Source organism: Orcinus orca, chromosome 13 (assembly GCF_937001465.1).
Source record: "Orcinus orca chromosome 13, mOrcOrc1.1, whole genome shotgun sequence".
Taxonomy (NCBI): Eukaryota; Metazoa; Chordata; class Mammalia; order Artiodactyla; family Delphinidae; genus Orcinus; species Orcinus orca.
The window spans coordinates 56,965,093-56,975,128 of record NC_064571.1 but is presented as its reverse complement, the minus strand read 5'-3'; positions in this window follow the sequence as shown (position 1 = coordinate 56,975,128).

Sequence of the window (10,036 nt, the reverse complement as noted above, 5' to 3'; positions counted from 1 at the left end):
GAAGAGGGAGGAATCAGCAGTTTCTCCTGAGTCTCCCACTGCTCGGCTCTCAGTAACTCTGTGCCCCAAGTTTCCTGCCTCAGAGGCAGATGGGCCATCTGTGTGCTGCCGTTACCCTAAAGAGAGCGGCACAGCGAGTATCCCGGGGGCAGGGCCTGGGCTTTATACTTCTCCACGGCTCCAGCGCTCAGAAGTCCCGGTCTGATGAGGGAGCATGGCCTCCACTCTATAGGAGCCCCGGGCTGACGCAGAGTCTGGTCTAACCCACAGACAAAACACTTTGGAACATACCCAGTGAGATGGAGTCAGGGTGTAGGGAGAAATGAAAATAACTTCTCAGGTTAGAGAGAACAGATCTGCCTCTGTGGTGTGTCTGGTCACACTCCCAGCAAACGGTAGGTTGGTTACTAGGAGGACTTTTCTGGATTTGGATGGAGGTATACATACATGGTCAGAGAACAAATTCTGTCCTGGATACAAGGGATGGCATTTTCAGCCCACAGCAGTGGGTACCAAGAGAAGGTCCAAGATGTATTACTTAGGATATACCCTTGGCTGATGTAACAGAGACCCAAAATAAGAGTGGCTTAAACAAGAGACATGTCTGTGTAACAGTCCAGGCATAAACAGTTTGGGACCACAGTGGTATCAGGGACTCAGACTTCTTCTAACTGACTTGTTACTCTGCCGTCTCTGTGGTCTTGTTCTCACCCATAGGATCCAAAGGGGCTCACCGTCACATAGGCTTCCAGACCGCACAAAGTGGGGGAAAGAGGGCCAAGAGCATGCTTCCCATCTGGAAGTTTCACACCTGGCTTCGCTCACATCCCATTGTCCAGAACTCTTAGCAGCCTGACCATCCTTAGCTGCGAGGGAACCTGGGAAATGTAGTTTTTATTCCAGGCAGCCACGTATCCCAGTAAGCACCTTTCGTTCTGTTAGAGAAAAGGAGAAATTGTTATTAGGGGAACAACTAGCAGTTCTGCCTCAAGAGACCCCAAGTACACAGCAAGGAGGTTATTGTATTGTATGTGTCTGTTCAGTGCCTCATTCCCACAGGGTTGGGCAAGTGACTCAGTCTGGGAGAATCACAGCAATGCATCCCTCTGGCCACAGCAACTGGTCCAGAACTGAGCACGTGACTCAAGGCGAGCCAATCAGAGTTCTTCCTCAGGACTTTTCCCTGACCAAGTAGCAGATGGTATAATTTCCTTTCTGGTCATAAGCCCTGAACTGACCATGGTCGTTTTCCCTGCCAAGGCAGGGTAAAGCCTGTCTGCAGAAGATAGGATGACACCAGCCTCTGAGAGATGCAGAGAGAAGGGAGTTCCAGCAGGGTGAACTCCATTCATGCCCTGAATGAACTAGTTAGTCAATGCCCTCTTTTCACCAAGTTGACTCAAGCTGAGTTTTGGCCATTTGCAACCCAGAGTTCTGACTTACACAGTACTGAAAGTGATGTTTTCTCTGGGGTACTTGGGGGTGGGAGGGAGGGGACACAGATGAGATTGAAAACCTGGATGAAAATAAAGTGGGCTCCAGCCAAGGTGCATCTTTCTCCTGCACATTTGCCCTAAGGCATCTTAAAGTTCTCACACAGCATCTTACTGTAGAGGACGTTCAGTTTCTTTGCATTTTTCCGGTCAGTCCTGTTTCCTGCAAGGCAGCTCTCCTCACAGGCCCGTTGTAGCCGGCCCAGCTGTGAGGAGGGGGCCTGCGGAGGAGCCACCCTCACAAAGGGCTCATTCTCAGCTTTTCTGGGGCTGTTATCAGCCAAACCTAAACTCTGAATCACCTGCATCCGTGGGCAGCCCTGTAGGTGGCTTGATTCACCCCTGGGCTTCCCTGTGTCAGGACCTGTGAGTGGAGGCGGACTTTCAATAAAGGTTCATGGTCTTCTGCCCGCTCACGCTATCAAGGTTTTGTCCAAGACCTTCCTGAGCACCACCTTCCTCGTCTCTTCACTCACCACCCGTCCTGGGCCCCCATCCCTCTGGGCACCATCCATCCCCATGCCACCTAGTATACCAGCATAAAATCCTCAGGGGAGATGGGATGACAGCTGGAGAAGGAAGGGAATGTGCATGGGCATTCTCTCTCCAACTCAGTCAGAAGGAGGATGGAATCTGAGAATGTCCTGTGCTTCCAAACCTGTGACTCCCCCGGTCCCCTGGGACCTCCCGAGTCCCCTCTACCTGCCATGACTGCAACCAAGCTGTCCTGGGCCTGTGGTGTCACCTGGTGGCCAGCCTTGGAACAGTCCAGCTTCCACCTCCTTTTGTTTCTTTTGAGATTGGAAAGATGGGGTCACATATGTACCATAATTTCCCTTTTCTTTCTGTTTTTGTTCTTTGTTTTTTACCACAATCAGTTCAGTTCAGCTCATTCTTCCTCAGGCCTTTATTTTTTTTTTAGCTTGTGGGATCTTAGTTCCAAGACCAGGGATTGAACCCATGCCCTCAGCAGTGAGAGCGTGGAATCCTAACCACTGGACTGCCAGGGAATTCCCCTCAGGGCATCTTTAAAACCCAAATTACACACCCTTGAATCCACTTCCTTCATCTCCTTTCTAACAGCCCGACCCCAGTTACCTCATGAGTTCCTTTCCCCAGTTTATTCTTTCCACCCAAACAATCCTGGCTGACTGCATGTCAGGATAGAGCCAGGACTGCCCCGTGTCAAAAAAAGGCAGACTGAACGCCAGAAAGATTCATCAGAATGTTGAAGAACAAAAGCTTTCATCCTCTAAAGCCTTTGGAAACACCTCAAAGTTTCCTTCAGAATGTCCCACCCATCGCTGCATACTCCTGTCAAGAAACCTGCTTTCCCTCAAGCACCAGCTTTTAAGAAAAAATAAATAATTTTCTACACCCACATTGTTATTTTCCATTTCTACCTATAGGTCTTGAAACAGTAGGGTTTTTCTTTTTTCCCCTGTGTGGGTGTGTGGCAGCCTAGCCTTGTGATGCGTTAAATGAGCATTTATGGCTCAACCTGGAAAACTGAGCCCCATTCATAACGCTGAGTCCTCGATTTTCTCTTGGGTCGTTGCTGGAACCCCAGTCCACTTCCCAGAAACCAACTTTTGAAATGTTACTCACTGGCAAGCGGGGACTGCCTGATGGTAGACATTTAAGATAAGGAGACACTTTCCTCCGGGACAAGATAGCAGCTGCCTTTTGTTGTTTTCAACAGGAGAATGTATAAGAGCTATCTGACTTCCCAAGAAATGGAAAGCTTGACGCCTGCTAGAAGCCTTGAGGCTTGCAGGATGGGCTGGGCCAGTAGGCTAAGGTTGGGGGGAAAGGGTGTGGTGAAGAACTAAGTGATGCTGTAGCCCCGAGGACCAGGCAGAGAGGATTCGAGAAGGGCTAGGCTGAGTGGAGGGGGCTGCAGAGAAGTCTTCGGGCCAAGCACTGGAGAGACAGACCCGACTAACATTTATTACGCACCTTCCACGTGTCAGGAAGGGCCCGATGGGGAAGCATGTGGGTCCCCCAACAGGCTAATCATTTTATGTCCCATCAAACTGGTATTCCTTTACTATCAGTTCAACTTTAGTATAGTGGAACTGATCTCTGCTTGGAAAAAGAGGGGAGTGGGCAGAGCAGGGGACCCCTGGATCTCCTCTGAGAAGTTCAGCTCTGACGCTGAACTTGCATGCTACAATTAGATACACAAAAACTCTCTAGAGACCTTGCCCCGCCCTCCTTACAGAACAGCTTAGAGACCAACGATCGTTATTCTGGCCTCTTCTTTTGGGGTCCCCCCACCACCCCACTGCAAGTAGCTTATTAAAGCAGAATGTCCAACTGACCCTTAAAAGAGTTCCAGACGTGGTTTTCTCATCTCCTCATATGTCCAGTGATGACTGAGTACCTCATAAAGACGGCACCCTAGCCAGCTACCCGGCTGGCTCACCCCTTATACCATCTCTGGTCCTGGGCACTGAGAATGTTCTCACTCTGCCACCTAAGTAACACAATCTCCATTCTACCTGGTGAAGCTGAGGCTGAGAGCAGTTAGGTTAGCTGCCCAAGAGGCCCATAGCTGGTGAGTAAATCCCACCTCTGGGCTGAGATCTGAATTCAGGTCCATCCATCTTATTCCAAAGCCCAGATCTTCTTCACTTCCTCCCTCTCCCCCAGGAGAAAATGGAAAGAAAAAGCTGTTGAGAGCGGGAGGGTGGTTTCTGTGAAGTACAGGAGGTGGAGGTTTGAACAGGCAGCTGTAACAAGCGGAGTCAGAGACCCTGTGGGTGGCAAGGGGGCTGGGTGCCCAGCAGTGCCACTGCAAGATGGCCTAGGTGGGGTGAGGGGAGTAGGGTAGAGTCAGCTTGGGCTCCTGGAGTGTGGGAGGGTAAAGCCGCCTCGTCCTGGAGAGAGGGGTGTGTGATGCCGCCAGGCCAGGGCCCCTTCCTCTGCACGCAGCCATACCAGCAGCGCCCACTGAAAGGGCACGGTAGGTCTGGAGTCTGGCAAAAAGAGGCTGGGGTCCAAGAGGAATCTTTGCGAGGGAACTCTCTCCTTCAGTGCTAGATTGGAGGCTGCAGAAAGTCATTTGCACCACGTGGGGGCAGGATGCCAAGGGCCCAGGGGCTGGCTCTGGTTGGTTCCCTTTCTCTCCTCATGCCCCTTCCCTCCAAACCCCCAGTCCAGGCCCGCTCAGCTCCAGGGCCAAGGAGCGCCTGACAGCCTGTTCCTGGCCTCCCCAGCAGAGGGCTCCAGAGCAGAGCTCAGGAGGGTGGGTCGGGGAGGGACTCTCCACCTCCCTCCCTGCAGGGAGGTGTGGGAAGCACTGGACAGTCCTCTCTGCTCACAGGTGTCCAGGTGTCCATCTGCACAGGTGCTCTTCGCTCGTGCATGGGTGTGTCTGTATGTGTGTGCACCCCTGTGGGTGTGTGCAAGTATGTACGGTATCTGTGTATGTGGGCGTGTCGATGTCTGCCCTGCTGAGGCACAACTGCCTGTTTTTAAGTGTCTTGGGTGGTGTCTGTGCACACGCCCATTTTCTCTTTGCACACGCCAGCGCCGCTTGTGTCCCTGTGTATGTTTGTGTGCATGTGGGTGCCTGTGTGACTCGTGCATAGGTGTCTATGCTTGGCCTTGTAAGGAGAGGGGAGAGAAATAAGTGACAGGGGGTGCTGTGGAATCTCAACATTCTCCGGGGCAGGGATGCGGGGTCCTCTGACCCTCTGTACTGTCCCACGTCCACACACACTGACCCTGCCGGACCACCTCCTGCCCTGGCTCAACACAGCCCCTGGGTTTGTTAGAACCCTGTTTACAGCAGGTGTAGCTGACGTCTAGTTCCCAGGAAGCAAGTACTTCCAGAGGGGTGTGTGTGTGTGTATGTGTGTGTGTGTGTTCTGGTTCCTTCTTTTGCACCTTGAAAATGTTGTTCTCCTTGTTGGCAGTGGGGAGCAGAGCCCTAGAGAATGGGGGGAAGGTAGAGGGCTGGAGAAAACGGCAGGCGCGTGGCTGTCTCATCCACGGGGTGAAGGAAGGCAGTGGCTGAGGGGGAAGGTCTTGGCCCAGGAGTCTGGGGTCCTGGATAGGGCCCAGCTCTGCTACCAGCTGGAGGCCCTGGCTGGCGAGAAGCAGCCTCTCCCGGCCTCCTCGTGGTGGTCTGTGCTTGTGTTCAGCCAGGGCCGTTGGGGGAGGACAGGTGGGATACTCCCCTCACCCTGTGTCATGTTGAAAAGACACTTGTCGAAGGGAATGGGGCAGAGAGCATGACAGCCACCACACGATGGGAGGGTGTATTCGTTTCCTATCGCTGCTATAACAGATCACCACAAGCTTAGTGTTTAAAATACACAAATTTATTTTACATTACTAGAGGTCAGAAGTCCAAAATAGACCTCACCAGGCTAAAGTCAAAGTACCGGCAAGGCTGTGTTCTTTCTGGAGGCTGTAGGGGAAACTCCATCTCCTTGCCTTTTCCAGGTTCTAGAAGCCGCCTGCATTCCTTGCCCTGTGGCCCCTTCCTCCATCACGCTGTCGCATCGCCTTTCCATTACTTTGACCTTCTTGCCTCCCTCTTAGGAGGAAGCCTTGTGATTACATTGGACCCTCCCAGACACTCCAGGACAATCTCCTCATCTCAAGACCCTTAACATGATCACATCAGCCAAGTCCTTTGCCTGTGAGGTAACATATTCCTAGGTTCTGGGAATTAGGATGTGGTGCATTATTCTGTCTGCTAACTAGGGCAATCATAGATAGGCTGCCAAAAGGGGGTGACATTTTGTTTTCAATTCATTTTTATTGGAGTGTAGTTGTTTTACAATGTTGTGTTAGTTTCCGCTGCTCAGCAAAGTGATTCGGCTATATGTATACATCTTTCCCCTCTTTTTTGGATTTCCTTCCCATTTAGTGAAAAGGGGGGTGACATTTTTTGGGGGGGGAGTGACATTCTTAATCCTCTCGAGGTTTCACTGAAGCATCGAGGGGGACCCTCACTCCTGCCGAGGAGCCATCTGGTCCTGACGTCTTGTCTGGGGGACTGAGCCCCAGGAACCAGGGTACGCTGGCTGGGTTAAGGGCCTTTCCATTCTGCCTGCCCTCTCAGCAGCCCCTGGCCAGGCACCAGCTATGACCTCAGTGCAGACTGGCCCCTTGGTTCCCTGAGCGCCTCCCCCCGCCCCCTCCACAGCCTGCTCCAGATCCAGTATCTGGCCTCGTCCACGTCCCCAGAGCACTCCTCACAACTTGGTTCCTTCTCTGTCATGGCCCCCACTACCTGCCCCAGAGGCACTCTGGGCTCCAGCCTGCCGGCTCAGGCCCAGCCAACACCCAGCCCTCTCCACACGTGTGAAAGCCGCATGCATGGGCTCTCTCCAGCTCTCCAGAGAAAAGTCCAACTGCAAGACCCGGAGTTGAAGAAGGGGGACGCGCACAATTGTACAGGCCAGCGCTGGGGGTGTCCGATGGGATGGTGGGCCTCCAGATGCTTTATAAGGCCAAACTCCCCAGCACAGTCAGCACCACATCTGGAATTAAGCTGGAAATTCCAATGGCTCTCTGCTGCTAAAAAAAAATGTGTCAAATTTTCCCAGAGATTTTGTGGAAATGGGAAGCCCTGCGGGGATGGGGGTAGGGGTGGAACGCTCACTCCACGGGACCCCAGAGCCTTGGGGAAATCCAGATGTCACAGTGTGTCCACAGTCCTTGGCTGATAGCTCCCCCAGCCTCCCTCAGCTGTGCTCCCTGCCCCGTGAAAATTAAAGACGCCTGGAGCGGGAGGGATGTTTTGCTTCTCCCTGGGACCCACAAGTCCGTCCAGGTATGTGTGTGTGAAACTGTGACTTTTTGGATAGGGATTGAGTAATTTTTTCCTGGAGAGAAAAATATTGACGTGGCTTTGATGGATCGTCTACCCAGAAATTCCCGATGCATGAAGGTGTGCTCTTCCCTTCGCTCTGACACGCAGGCACGTGCACACACCTCCCACAGGCCCGTATCTCACCAACCGTGTTGCCTGGGCTCCTTCAGGGCCTCACCTGCACTTCGAGCCCAACCCCAAGCGGTGTGGGACGGGGATTCCATAGAGCTGGGCCTGAGGGTCCAGAGGAAGCTCGACGACTTGCTAGTTCTCTGTCTCTAGGCTAGTGGATGAGTTTCTTGTTGCCGCTGGAACGAGTCACCACAGGCCGAGTGACTGAAAACAATGCAGGTTTATTCTCTTACAGTCTAAGTCAGAAGTCCAAAATCAGCCTCACTTGTGTTGATGCCACGGTTTGGTCATGTGCTGCCCTACCTCCCAGGGTGGTGCCCAGGGTTCACACTATCCTTTCCATGGCAGAGATGCTGAGAGAAAGATCTGGGTCTGAGTTCCAGCTCTGCCTCTTCTGAGCCATGTGACCTTTTTGAGCTCCCATGTCCTCATCAGCAAAATGGAGGTAATCATGGGCCGTACCTTTGTTTTGATGACTAAATAAGATAATGTCCTATTTAACTGAAGGTTGCAATTCTCTGGCACATAGATATGCCTCTGAACGGTGACTCTAAATGTTTTCTCTCAACCGGGACCCCACCATTCCCTCTTCACGCTCTCATTCTAGGTGCTCAAACTTCCGGAACCAGGAAAGCAGTCTGATGAAACCGAATCACACCGATTCCAGCCTCAGCCCCCCTCAAAGAGATTCTCATTCATTAGGTCTGGGATGGGTTCCCAAACTCACTATTTTTATTAACCTTTATTTTTTAATAAACATCCTGGGTGATCCTGACGTTTATCTAGATTGGGGAGCTACTGGAATAAGTGACGATGGGGTTTTATTTTAATAAAGGCCAACTTGTGCCCTCAAAGTTGGGGGTTTAGCTGAGAGGTACCTTCCCACGGCCCCTGGAACCACAGCAAGGAGGACCCTCTCACGCCCCATGGGGAGGGTGGCATTCCTCCAGGGCAGCTCTGTAGGAAGGGGTGGGGACCGCACCAGCTGTGTCCCCTCCTGCAGCTGTTTCAGTGCCATGGCCCCATGGAAACCACTGTGAAATTCATTCTCCGCATCTTCCAAAGCTGGGCCAGGTGGCGACTGGCTGGAGTGGCTGATCCCACCTGACGAGAGGCTCTGCGGCCCAAGGAAATATACCCACCCACCTCCACTCAGCACAGGGCTCCCCCAAGTCTTATGCTCCTGGGCCATCAAGCGCTTTTTGTCCCAAATCAATTCATGCCCTCTCACGGGAAAATTTTACTCAGGAAGCACCCAGCTCTTGCATTTCTGCAGGTTCACTCAGGACTGCATGGCTCTGGAAATCGGTTGTGGCTAGATTCTGCCTCAACCCGGGGACGCCTGAGGCCTGGGACAGAGCTAGCTGCTCTGGGAAAATGCAAAGAAACTGCACATTCCCCTCATCCCTGAGAATGGCAGCGGTGGGAGCTTTCCCTGCAGCAGGGAACTCAGCCTCTTTATTAGCTGCACAGAGGTGCAAGCAGCGGTTTGGCTGCGGAAGAGGGAAAGGCCCAGAATGAGAGCCAAGGACACAGGACTGTTGACGTGGGAGAGATGGGCGCAGCCTCTGGATCAAGTCCACGGCGAGGAGGAAATGGTTTTCACTGAAAAACAAAGTTGAAAAACAGTTTACTGAAGGGAAGAGAAAGAGGAAAGGGGTGGGGGTGGGGGGAAACCACCTCAAACTGTCTGATCATCAAAATCACCTAGTTGGTTTAAAAATACAGCTTCCAAGACCCGTTCCAAGTCAATAAAATAGTATTCTGGGTAGCTCTGGGTTTCTTTTCCTTGTGGTTTAAAAATGTAGATCCCTTGTCACTTATATCTCACTAGAGCTGGGGAAGAAATTAAGCTACATATAAAATCAGTTGGAGAATGAAAACCAGTTGCACAATGAGAAAAATTTTTCAGAAGGTATTGGGTGGACGTGGAAGTTGAGGAACGTGAATTAAATCATCACCTTTCTAAGCTGGACGTCAGTATCTGAACTTGAAAAATTAATAGCATAATCAGCTTTTTTTTTTATTATTAAGGAGAACCTGCCGTTGGAAATAAAATGAGAACCAATCTTTTCAAGATGCAGGTTTCAGCTCATGGAGCTCGGAAGACCCCTGGGTGGGTGGGTATCCTGAGTGAGGGGAAGCAGTTGATTCCTCATGGGTTATGTTTCTAATTTTCCCATTAGTCTTCGGGAAGGAGGGAGAGAAGGAGACACAACAGGATGGGGAAAAAAAAAATCCTACAAGCCACTTCCCTCCAACCAGGCTGGGTCTTCGTCTGGAGGACTCTGTCCCATCCCTCCTTCCTTTCTCACGCGTTTTCCAGTGAATTGTCTCCACTCACCTTCTCCATTCCCTCCTCTTCCCTTCCACCATCAGCCCCTGCCACCTGAATAGTGGAAGGCTGAATAATGCCTCCTGCTGCAAAATGTCCATGTCCCGAACCCTGGAATCTGCCCATGTCACCTTATGTAGGACTTTGCCTGTGTGATTAAATGAAGGATCTTGAGATGGGGAGATTATCTTGGGTTATTTGGGTTGGTCTAATGTAATCGCAAGGATCCTTTAAGAGGGAGGC